A 14,169-nucleotide genomic window follows, 5' to 3' on the forward strand; every position below is an offset into this window, starting at 1 on the left:
TGAAATTATATTGTTTCAAATTCTAACCGGAAAATTCTTTTATAGTACATCATTTAATTTTGATTTATGTTAAATCAGCATGATTTTAAAACGCAGCATTAAAAGTAAAAGCAACTACAGACATTTTACTTTATCCAGTTTATTTTTTTTTTATTTCTATCATTAACGAAACAAAGAATAGTTCTTTATATTACATTTATGTGTAATTTTAAAAATCAAAAACCACGTACTGGAATAATAAATAAACATACGAGCCAAAGACCACTTACGTTTCATCATTTGGTTGGAAATTAAATATATCACTTGTATGTGTCTCTCTACAACGCCAACGCTCTATAACGCATTATGAGTATATACTATGCTCCGTAATGGAACAAAAAGTTCTTTCATAGCCCTAATGCTAGCAACTGTTTCTGTAAAATATAATAAAACTTTAGTATTTATACTTTTTCTTTGAAATGTAATGTGAAGCATTTGTGTAATTTTCATTTAATTATATGTGGAACGTTTGCTTGCTTTTGTGTAAACGTTAGCGAAATTATTTGTGCTAAAATCTGGCAAAATATTTTGCTTAGAGCTGAAAATTTTACTTCGTTATTTTTAATATCGAATGGATAAATAAATCCCTTCTGAGGGTTTTTGGTGAAAAGAAAGGTGATATGAAACATGGTAGTCTCATTGGATATAAAAGTTCGCTCTCATGGATGAGTTTTAGTGATTTCTCAACAAATAAACTTTAGTCATTTACAAAATATAAACTTTAGTAATTTGAAAGGGAAGGTATTTCATATCGACGTAAAAAAGTAAACCTTTTCTGATGTGGTAAAATACTTATGCATCACTTCGCTAATCAGATCCTACGGTCCTATTAATGAAGTTATGCTATAATTTTTAAGCACCTTAAAAATATACATATATAACTATTTATGGAAAAGATAAATAATTTTTACTTGAAAGTTTATTCACAATATTTTCATGGTTTGGTTTATGCGATTACAGCAAAGCCTCGGGGGCTATCTGCCTAAGGGGAGGGATGCCTTCGTGGAGGAATTTCTAAGGGAAACTAGCTCGTATACACGTTATACTCAGGAAAAACCACGAGGGCGCCCATGCAGACAGCCCGTTCGCGGGATTCAAGCCTCGGTCTAAACTACTAGTATTCAGCGACTTTACCGCTCAGCCGCTGTGGGCGAAATTTTCATGCACAAACATGAAATTGCCAAAGTATGCGTAATATTCTACAAGTAAATTTTAAAATTCACAAATGTTCACATCATTTGAAGTCTCTCTGAAATTTTCACCAAATCAGCTGAAAGTTAATTTTTTTGAATAAGTCTCTCATTAAAAATTTCTGACGGTTATCTTTATTTGAGTATGTATATTTATAACTTGCTTAAGAACTTTATTCGTTTTGATTCCTGTAATTTTTTCCAATATAGCTAGCTGGCCGCTATTATATTTCAAGATAATGTTAACAATGGGATGTTTTCGTTGATATGGAAATTTTAAGCATAATATCAGTCCTTAGCGGTTTTTTTTTTTCCCTTCTGAAATTTGGGATGCAATATTTAAAAATAAAACTGGTCACTTAAATTTTAGGAATTGAAAGGAAAAAATAATGAATTCATCAAAATTCTTAAATTTAAGTATTCTAAGAAATGGGAGGGAAAAGAAAGAAAGAAAAGCGATCAAGCAAAGGTCGACAAATAAAGGTCAAAATAAAAAACAGGAAAACAAACTCAAAAATCCCGAAACGGCAAACACAGTTAACATTGATCTAACACAGTTAGCATTACTTTGAAAATATACCCTTAATATAAGTACGAAACTGTAATTTGTAGAAAACTTTCAAGAAATATTTTTATTTTATATCTGAATGCTCTACCAAATTTTATTTCATTATCTTTTTAATTTTTCATATCATTCTTCTCAAATCAAACTCCTGCATCAAAAGAATTTTAAACATCACTAATGAGTCACATTAGAAAGAGATCAAAACTAAGTTATTTGTAAATATAATTCATCATTTTCTTTATTTGAATTGTTTTGTAACTTCATTTGAAGGCCATTCGGCGGGAATAATGTTTTATCATTTTTTTTTTTTTTATTTTTGTAAACGAACAATAAATTGTGTAATTTTTAACTACTTTTGGAACTGTGACAGTGATAAATTTGTTAAAGGCGTATCTAGAAATGATTCAGATGATTGTTTTTAGTAATTTGAATATTTTTATATTTTTTTCTCCTTTTCTGCCAATAGATATAGATCTGTGATATTACTATGGCAGGATGTTGTGCATGTGATGTAAATAATGTTATTTTCGCATTTGAATTGAATTAAACGTGATAATATTACCTGGCTGTTGTATTTTTTGTCATTTCTATTCTAGTGATGAACCTGTAACATAGTTTTGTTGAACATGAACTTTACCTAACAGCTCACAAACAAAACATTTATCTCCAAACTATGAAACTGACAGAAAATATTTGGAAATGAAAATCTTAGTAATCTATATGGCAGAAATATTTGGAAGCAGGTAGATGGGCGTAATCTGTATCCTAATGTATATGTTACCGACAAAGTATGAAACGCCGGCCTTCTATAGAATGCCTAGGCATGCGACATGCGACGGAGGACGTGGGCACCACCCCTTTACCATATGGTTAATTGGTGTAGCGCCACGTCCACCAGTGTCAATATAAATATCAAGGACTCGGACGCCTAGGTGCATTAGATTTCACTTATTGCGCCTGACTGGCGTAAGATAAAATGTTCTACTGTACAAGGTTATATGCATGCAGGGGTAGGATATGGAAACAGTAAGATGATAATGCATAAAACAATTATATGTGGAGATATTCTGCGGCCCATTTTAGGCAAAGTAGGAAACATGAGAATATCACACACTTTCCCTAGCCATTATATAGAATGCCTAGGCCTAGGGAAAGTGTGATATTTTATAGTATGCCTAGGCATTCTATAAAATGCCGGACTTCAAACTTTACCCGTAACATATAAACTTTATCTTTCAATTGAAAGATAAAGTTAGCCTGTAAATACAGATTCTTATTCTAATATACGGTAAGTTCATACAAGTCCTTGTGCGGTCTTTGCTTTAGCATACGTTATCGCAGACATTCCTTCCTTATACAGCTATATTTTAAATGACACAAATATTAATATTTTCGCATTTTTTTCTTTTTAAAGTTCAATTTTGTAAAAATTAAGAAATGTAACTGTTCATATGTTCACTTTTATCCTTGTAGTTATGTTTAGGAAACTTTTAAACTCATCATAAAAAATGAAATGTAAAAACACTCTGAAACGGGAATGCCCTATCAGTTTCAGCACAACACATTTCGCCTCCCAAACGGTAAAGTTGAAAACAAATTCCGAATAGGCGAGATTTTTATAGAGAAGCAAAGTCTTCTAGCTTCTGCATACTACAGAAAAGCACCTTTTCTTGAGAATTATTTTTTTTTAGCTGCATTCAAATAAGTTTCCAAAATGTTTAAATAACTGTTACTATCAGCTTTCTACTATTCGGTTAGTACTAGTCCTTCCGCAGTGGATGGCCTACCAAAACGTACTACGTTGTTTCGAAAGTGCTTCCAGAAAAGAAATAAAGGAAGGAGTACGGCTAATGTGTTGCCACCAAATGCATATCATAACTTTTCATAAGTTTTTGATTATCACCCATTTCAGTTTAACGCAAAATTCAATTACATGCTCTGCCGTATTTTCACCAACGCGTCTTCATCATTCGGCATAGCAAAACGCATTGCGTACTTTCACCCATTGTTCACGCCTGCGGAAGTTGCAAATTCAGACACATTGACGTATGATGTTCTTAAACACAGAACAGCATTACACCACATCTAATACTGGTAAAAAAATTAAAGGCGATTTTAAACTTTTTCGGGTAAACATTGTTTAATGCTGAAACATTGATAATTAGTAAATATTAAATCTTTAATATTATTTTGTAGGAGTTCAGTTTTTTAGGGTTATTTTAATTTTTAAGCATACTTTTCTGTATGTTCTCATTTCCCACCTACAATTCCCTGCTAGAATAAGTTTCTAATATCATGTTGCATGTAAATGCAGTAGAAAGAGTATTTAAAGGAAGTTTTCGCTTACTTCAGCAGAACAGCTTAGGAGTCCTTAGTGGCGCGTGTTTAACGTCAGACTACTTCGTTGTTAAAAAATAACTACGTTCGGCCGTATTGTACGTGCCTGCTGATATTCGCCGATTAATTTAATTAAGGGCCAACTACGTTAGATAATTGTGTAAAGCCTCGGCTAAGTTCAGTTTAGTTTAGCATTAGATTAGTTTCTCATTTTCTTATCTTGAGTTAAAGCCCAAGTGGAGGCTTTTCTGTAAGCCTAAGAAAAGAGCAATCTGTGTTCTTAAATTGAGATAATAAAGAATGAGTTTAAACCTTCTCTGGACTTTTCATTTACACACTTGAACTCAATGATAAGTCGCTACATACTTCAGAGAGGTTCTACTAAGTTAAGCATAGACTAAGTAAAGACGCAAGAGAAACACGCCGACGTGGAAAATAAAACAAGCAAATCGATAACCTTGTATTCGGCGTAGATTTTGTGAAATCTCAATCGATTTCGAGGGCGATCATATTTATACCTACCTCGGCTCTTCCACTGGTCGCCTGTAGGGTATAAATATGATCGACATTCGCTTTCTCGCTTTTGCAGAATTTTTTGCTCCTGATGAAGGGGAACCAGTTTTGCCCTCGAAATCGATTGGGATTTCACAAAATCTATGCCGAATGCAAGGTTGTCGATTTGCCTGTTTTATAGACAACGTAGTTAGAAACATTACAATTTTACGGAATTATAAGTTTACAGTTTAGATAAATACACGGCAATAAAAATATTACGATGGATAGAGCTAATATTTCCGATCTCAAGTTATCATTGAAAGTAGACGATTCTGCAGAAAGTGTATATAAGTTTTAATGTTTTAAATAAATATAGTTTTTGAATCCATTAACAAATTTTAATATTTAAGTTCCACATTGGCAGTGTCAGATTTCCCTTCTTTGAAATAACACATGACCAGAGAAATCATTTATCTTTGTTTGCTAGAAGCAAATGCGTTCTAGCAAATCGATTTATTCCTGGATCTCATCAAAATAAGAACGCAGTTTTTTTCCTCAGTAAAAGAATTTCTCCGTAACTGATACCTCTAACGGTAAAGGGAAAAGTATTCCTTTTTACATTTTCTAACAGTGTGTGTTAGACTAAAAGTAAACACCATTATTCAGAATTGGAATTCACCACACTCTTCAAAGTAAGAGATTATGTGATTCTGTGATTACTTTATCCAAGTGTCCTTCACTGATGTAAACACGTAAAGTACTGCTAGCTGTACAGTAATAGAGAGTGCTTTTTAAAAAAACACTAAACTGACTTCTAGCGCAATTCGCAAAATCAAATGTACTAAATGCACATATTTGAATTCTAGGCATTACGTGATCTTGAGAACTTGAAAACTATGACGCTTGAGAACTGATGTTTTTCGAATATATACTCAAGCACTGAAGGAATGTGGTATAATATGGCGAATGCCTTGTAATTTCAATATGAATGTAAATCTCATTTTCAGTCGTGTAATATGTATAATGATTGAGCGCGGTTGTTTTCCTGAATTTTCTGAAATTTGCAAATATTGCAGAATTTCCTAAATTTCAGATATTCTTCCATTAATCTGTAATCTCTATTATAATTTTATTAGTTTTAGATCAAAGGGGCGTTAGACCCAAAGGGCGTTTAGTCTCAAAACGGCATTTTGCGTTGGTTTATTTTTCAAACTCTTGCCACCAAATATTATCGCCCTGTATTATATTTAAGGAAACTAAATAACGAAGAATCTGCATGAATGTATGTATGTTTCTCGTATTGCGAAAAAACAATGGTACCTAGAGCCATGAAAGTTTCAATAACGTAGTCCTGGTTTTGGTCTGGTCCCTGTATCACCGTAATAGGTAGTCTAATTAAATAAATGTAATTGATCACTATATTAGCTGTGACCATAATTCGACCCTCGTATTGCCTTCCAGTATTTTCGAGAAGCAGAAAGTACTAGGAAAATCTCGGCGGTTGAGTGAAACTTTAGAGCAGTGGTGCCCAACATTTTGGCCTCTCGCGAGCACATTTTGGTCTATTGCGTGCACATTTCCAGAACATCAACATTTTTGTTAAACATATTTCCAATCTTCTGTGATACATCTTAAATATTAATTTCGGCAAATGGTTTTGAGATGAATAATAATGTTGGTTGAACTTTATGGAAATCAGAGAAGCGGAGTTCAATATTATTTTTCAGTGCATTTAGGTTTTCCAAGTATTTCTCTGTTTCAATTGCCTTATGGTTATTAATATCGCTTGATAAATTCTGAAAATGGGTGAAATTTTTTTCTTTCATTTGATTTATCCGCAAATTGTACTTTATGTGAAAAGCAGTTACAGTCCCAGTCAATCGGAAAAGGTTTTTTTGTTTCTTTTCCCTGGAGATCTGCATTCCGTTTGTTCAGTTTAGCTGTTATATCCATGAGAAAATACAGATCGGATAACTAATTATTATCGTCTAATTCTTTGTAACTTTCGTTTCCGGATTCCCAAAACTGCTTTACTGGTGAAAGAAGTTCTGCAAATCGTTGAAGTGCTTTTCCCCTGCTGAGCCATCTAACAGTGGAATGAAGCAATAGTATTCCATGTTCGCTATAGAGTTTATCAGTCAGCAATGAATTATTTGTCTTGCAAGATATCTCTTATGACTATAAATGCTTACTATATTTTAACAATAAAGAAATATAAAAGAATGGTTATTTAAAAAATATTTTTTGTTCATAGTACCTAATTGGGCTGGCGAGCACATACAAAAAGATCGGCGAGCACACTTGTGCTCGTGAGCCACAAGGTGGGGCACCGCTGCTATAGAGCATCTAAGCTTCTGCTGTCAGTTTTTGTTATTATTAGTTGTGAATTCAAAGTACTGAGACATCTCCGGGTTAGCTTTTCTCTTTAGATGCGCTTTGCATTACTTTGTGTTTAACGTTCTTAGTACCTTGAAGTGTAACTACCGATTGTACTCTGTGATACTGTGAACACCTGTAGGAGTATTTCTGTGGAAAGTTCGAGAACTCTGTATTGAGAACCTGTACGTCATCAACAGTATGATCTGAAAGATAGAAGTTATACAAAATGAAATGCCTGATAAGAATAAAAAACAGCGTTTTTGAATATGAGAACAAAATTAATGTGTGACTTTTTCACCGAAAGCGAAACTGCGAGGATTTTTAATCATTGAAAGATGTGCCAGAATCGAATGGGTGGGACTGCAGAACACCGGTATTCTATCCATGCTGGAATCTCATCGAGTAGACTAACTACAAGCATATTTTTGTGCGTTTCCCTAATTACAATGCGAATACGAACCTGTTTCCTCTGAAAGTCCTCCACGAGGGTATCCATCTTTTCAGACAGATACTCCTGGGTTATATTTACATGTCCAGCAATCTTTCGTAAACTTTCTCTTAAATGATTCATTTTAATCTTTACAAATGACGAAATATTATTTAGTTGTGGAGATCTTTACGGGTTAATTATCTTCATAATTCAAGATATTAACAGCTGGCACGTTAATTCAAACTGTTAAGTCAAAAGAATTTGATTCGAATTTTAGGTTACTTATTAACAATTTGATCATAACTCACGTGACCGATTTGTCTTCCATTATAGAAATATTTAACATATTAATCACATCATGGTTAGTAGCTACTTCTTTTCAAAATTTGATCAAAATATAAGCATCTGTACGTTTCATTAATCAGTATTATGGAAGGAATGGATCCTAGAAAAAACATTTCTTTTCCTAAATACTCATTTAAGTTGCATTATTAGAATTCAGTCAGAAATATACAATTTCAGTGTCAATCAAAACTTATTGTAGTGAATTTCTGTCTGTAATAACACATCTATTTATTTCCGTAGTATTCTTAAGAAGTTTCTATGGATACCTTGGGGAACAATGAATAAAAGTTATATTTATTTCTTGATGATTGATTTGCTTTGTGATAGAACTGTTTGCATTATTACCATCTTATTCCTTAAATCTTACTTTTGCCATCAACATATTTATTAATAGTTTCATCATGATTAAAAATACTTCAAATTTTGATTTTTTGCGCACCATTATGGAATTCATGAAATCTAAGTTACACTTTGTTTACAGTATAGCGCACGAATACGATGACAAATTTGGAAAACATCTCTATATATTCGTTATATGTAAAATCAGTGTACGTTCACGGTTGAAATGAAAGATTTAAGAGTAATTTGGGGAAAGATCATTATCAGAAATGTATTCCAACTCGGAGTACGAAATCATAGTCTTAACTAGACTTTTTGATTAAAGGAAGCTATGTAAAGAGCTAGTTGATTAGAAAATTTATATCTAGGGTCGGGGATGGCTGCTGTTGCAATAACAAAAGCTTTATAATTGCAAATGGAATTGAGGAACGAAATTTTCCTTTAAATGGTTTTGAGGAATGTAGTAGGCAGTAATCTTGTAACAAGGTTTTAATTGTGCAACTTTATTAACGCAAACCTAATGGCTAGGAGTACTCTGTGAGGCTAATTAACCGCGCTCAATAAAGGATATCTTATACTTCGAGAATATTTATACTGTGGGTTATATTTTCGAGTGCGTTCGGGTGTGCAAACGTCTATCCTTCTATGAAAACTATCGACGCATATAGAAGTTCACAAACATTATCAAGCTCCTTCACACTTTCATTTCCTCTGTTTTCCTTCTTCTCAGACAAGAGTTACATTAAAAAATTGAGTACAGGACTAAAGTATGCAAAATCAGCCATTTGTGCTCCTGGAAAAGAAGGCTGAACTTTCCCTTAAAATTCATTATGCTCATTTTTTATTGAAATTAACAATAAATAGATACTGAATATCGTCATTTCTTAAATTATCATTTACTGAAATTACTAAATAATAATAAAAAAATTTGAAAGCTTTCAGACTTTATATAACACTCAAATAGCGATTTTTTTTCATTGATACACACATATACGTTTCGAAAGCGTTTGGGCCAACACTGGTATAGGCTAAAATTATTTTAAAAAAGCATATGTTTAGAATTTCCTATACACAATATCGCGCGTTGGAGATAAAAATGTTTTCTTTCGTGCAGTGCTCAAACTGCTCGCTTAGAAATCGCTAAGTTTTTTTAATTAAAAATTCGTTAAAATTTTACAAAATATGAAATACCAAAAAATAAATAAATAAATATATTACGAAAAAAATATATTACGCCCAAACGAGTGTTTTTTCAATTGCAGACGCATACACATTTCGAGAGCATTTGGGCTAAAAATGTTTAAAAACAGCATATCTTTAGAATTTCCGCTAGGCAGTCTCGCACGCTGGCGATAAAAGTGATTTATTCCGTACAGTGTTGCATTGCTTGCTTGTAAATTGTTGAATTTCTTAATAAAAAGTTCGTTAAAGTTCTGCAAATTATAAAGTAGATAATAAAATAAATTCGAAATTCAAAATTTGTGTTTCCAGTTGTCCATGTTCGGGTGGAGGACTACGTTATTCAAAATTTCATGGCTGTAGGTCTCGTTACTTTTTCACTATGCGAGAAACGTACGTACATTCATGCAGATGCTTCATTAATTAATTTTTTTGAATATAATACAGGGTGATAATATTTGGTGGCAACAATTTGAAAAGTGATTTGACGCTTTATTGATTCGAACGCAAAATGCCGTTTCGATAATAATATCCCTTCTGAGCTAAAAAGTAATAGATTGTTGAGTGTTGTATCTAACTTAGCTTCATAAATCTATATTTGAATGCAAATAAAGAGATGGCTAACACTATAAAAATTTAATAATTTTTAGCTATTCTATGCAAATTCTGATATCGAATCAACATCTCCATTATCGTGCATGGCCAGAAATGCAAGAATGCAATGTAACAGTTGTGTGTAATGCAGAAGAGAGAAATTAGTAAGATATTTCAGTTGGTAATTATAATGTACACATAACTTAGTTGGTAATTTCAAAGTATTTCGGCACGTTAAATGTAAAAACATGAGGATTAAACAATGTAATTATGGCAAGGTTATTATTACTTTACTAAAACTTCTGCGTTTTTATTTAGGTTTCCCAAAACGGTCAACTCGCATATATTAGATTAACTTAAAATCTTCTTAAAACTAAGTTTAACAAGAATACGCAGTCATGCTCATCGATGATGATTTTTTAGCTTTTAGATGATGAATCTTTGGCATGAAATTTTGCTCTTGTGTTAATTTACAGGTGATAACATTTTATGCGGTTATGAAATCTTCAGTTTACCTTTTAAAAAAGTGATATAACCCGTACAAGTGTAATTGTGGTTCAAATTAAAGAAACTGGTCAGCAAATGTCATTTTTGATCGATTCAATTGACAGTTAGCAGTAACTGAAAATTGCATTTCAATTTAAATGAAAATCTAGGGCATTCAAATATCCCCCCGAATTGTATGATTTTTCATGGAATGATTTCTACGGCACAGTAAATGATTTCGGACATTTTGACGATCGTTTATCACCTACACTACAGTCCGAGTTCGATCTTATCAATCGCGTTTGACGTAAGCAAGATGGGTCACCTTCAGTAGAACAAAGGCTAGTTTGGTTTGGTTTATTTAATTATGGCAAAGCTCGAATACTTTCTGCCCAAGGGTAGGGATGCCTTCGTGGCGGACGTTCGAAGGAAAACTGGCTTGTGTACATGTTACACATGAGGCAAAACACGAAAACGCTCATATAGCCAGCCCGTTCGCCGAGATTTGAACCTCGGACTAAACTACTGTGTGTGTGTGTGTGATTATGGCAAAGCATCGAGGGCTATCTGCCTAATTGGAGGGATGCCTTCGTGGAGGACTTTCTTAAGGAAACTGCCTCTTATACATGTTACACATGGGGAAAACCACGAAAACGCCCATGCAGCCAGCCCGTTCGCGGGATTCGAACCTCGAGCCGAACTACTAGTGTTCAGCGACTTTACCGCTCGGCAGATGGTGGCCGCAGTAGAACAAAGAATTATAGTTGAGTTTTTAATGGCAGATGAGATCTTAATTTACTATAGCAAGAAAACAAGCACGCAGAAAAAAAGAAGTACAGTGTCTGTTGCATATAGGTGAGTAAGACATGCTGCCACATGCCCATCACATTCTAATTTAGTGACCAGTGTTTTCCTAGGTATCTCCCTGATGGTTTGAATTAACACGATATACCTTTATTGAAGAGGGAATAAAAAAGCTTCCAGATGCCTTGGAAAGATGCATGGAAAATGTATTACTTCGAATCCCACCATTCTTTGAAGGTATGGAAATCATTCCATGTCTCCACTCATTTCAATCACCCAGGTTATATTTTTGTGCCTTAATACATACCAATTATTTTTTAATATGACCAGTACAGAAAATATTATCTCAAACAGATGGCAAAGTATTTCAAAACTGGTGGCCATACGAATAAAACGGCGTAATTAATTAAGTCAGAAAGTAAATATGATTTTATTTGGTAATCTTGATTTAAATAAATGTTTAGTATGTTTTAGAATTTTATTCGTTTACAAGCGTAAATATCAGTTAAAAATGTGTTATATGGTGTTGCGTGCGTACGAGTTCGTAATAAATTGAATGCACAAGTCCGATAAAAAGTGAAAAAAAATTTTTCTTATCAAAGCAGAATGCTAAAATTTCCTCAGAGATATTAGTACAATATCGCAATATCTCACAGTAGTATTTTAAATCACTAAAACGTTGAATAGAACTCAATTCAAAACAAAGAGAAACGTAGAGAAAGCTAATCCGATCTCGCCACAGTAAACAACAACAGTTTTCTAAAGAACTGAATTGAGATGTTTCTCTCCAGCTTTTATAAGCTTTTATATGCACGAGAAGATTTTAGTATTTTCAAGATTTTTCTTGATAGCAAAAGAGTACAATTACGAGATATCTATTTATTAAAATCTTAGGTGCGCGTGCTCCTGTATTTTAACTTTTCCGGCGTAAAGTCACGTGCTGCATTGCATGGGAATATAAAACAATTTTAATTACAAACTCTACTAAAAATAGCTAAATAAATACAAAATCCGTAACAATAGTTTTGATTATTAATAACTATTGATAACTATTTTTGTTGTTGCTTAGCTTCTAGTTTGCATTTCTTCCCTAAATACCAGCATATATAAATGCTGGACTGCAAAACCGTTAGTTTAAATCCCAGGTCGCGAAAGCTAAGCCAAATTTTAATACTTACCCCCGCAAACTTTGCCTTCTTACTCTACCTATGATTATTCATGAGACCATCTGATAGTCTAGATTTTATCTGAAAGTAGCAATAACATTAAAAAGCTATTGAAGAGGAATCTTCTTTGCAGTACTGCCTCTAAAGGTTCTCATCTGATCCAATAATTTCTTCTGCATTTGCATTAGGAAAATTAATCTTACAATTTAATTATTATTAGACATTAGGTATGTAGTATATAGAGACATTAGGTTATTTCGGAAGCAAAAGAGATGAAAAATGAGCAATGCCTTCGCCGGGAATCGAACCACGGACCTGTGGAATACGCGCCCAGCGCACAGACCACCACATTACGAAGACATGCTAAGAAGGCGGGAGAAATACTTTACATGTACATAATAACATATTATAATTAATATGAGATTATTGAGAAAAAATAAATTTCATTAAAACATAATACTAAATTTGAAATTATTTATTATACATACTCATACACCTACTGAGCCTGAATAGCGATTAGGAATTTCAAATGCAGTTATGACTGAGAAAGGAAGCCTATATTAGAATGATTTAAATTTTCTTATCCGCACTTTCTTCACCTGGGTTTAATAGGGTCATTTGCATTCACTCTGGGAAAAACATATGACCTGAAACTTTTAAAGAAATAAAATATCGAAGATATGTATAATACAATTTAAAGTACGTTTCGCAACCGTTTCCCTTCTACTGGTAAATAAAATAATCAAATAAGATAATAATTGCTCATAATCCGAAGAAACTCGACTCCTTGTGACCTTGGCACATCAAAATAACAGGGCGTGACGCAACAGTCCTAGAAAGGCAGCTTATCATTGGTTGAATGATGGAGTATTGTCCTTCTCGTGATTTAGGTTAAGCAAATAACAATAAGAAACTCGTTTTAGCTCTAGTTTTTGGAGAAGTAAAGTATAAAGTAAATTTGATTATCGAAATCAAAAATTAATCATTATGAAAAATTTGAAAAAATTAAAAATGTAGATGATATTTTTAAATTTCAGAATGCCAGTTTTCCTTCTCATTGCACTTTCATTTTCGATCGCCGGAATAGTTAATTAATTGTTATTTAAAATCAAATCTGATCTAATTTTCAATATCTTAATTACTAAACTAAACTCTTTTGGGTCATAAATTTCCTGTATTAATCATGTACCGGACAACTATGACACTAAATAGTTTCGAAATAAACAGAAAACATCGCACTAGTAGAAGTAACATTATTCATCTCGTACAAATCTATCTATCTCTCTCTATATATACATATTGTTACGGATTTGGTATTTAAATAGCTAATGTTAGTTGAACTGTTTTATTCTCCGTGCGGTGCAACACGTGACGAATATTAAAGGAAAGCTAAGCCAGCACGTGCATTTAACATTTCGTATATAAATATCTCTTTTTGATTTCGAGAAAATTCCTGAAATTTCTTGCGCGCGATTTAAAGTCTTATAAAAAGGAGGGAAACCTCTCAATTGAATTGTTGTTGTTGTTAGTTAGTTAGTTTGTTGTTGTTTTAAGAGTTTGTTTAGAAAACTGTAGCGAATTCGCAGATTAGCTTTCTTTAGCTGTTTTGAATTGAGTTCTGTGGAACATTTGAGTAGTTAAAAGATAACTATTATGAGATATTGTAATACTGTACTAATATCTGAGAAAATTTAAGTATTTTGTTTCATTTATTTGTGATAAAATATTAATAAATCTTGTTCATTTTTCATCGGACTTGTGCATTCATTTCGTAACGAACCCCTACGCACGCAACAATATAAATGAATGTTTGTTTGTTTT

This window comes from Stegodyphus dumicola, chromosome 5 (assembly GCF_044657685.1).
Source record: "Stegodyphus dumicola isolate Sdum_Otavi_A_Nest chromosome 5, ASM4465768v1".
In the NCBI taxonomy this organism is placed as follows: Eukaryota; Metazoa; Arthropoda; class Arachnida; order Araneae; family Eresidae; genus Stegodyphus; species Stegodyphus dumicola.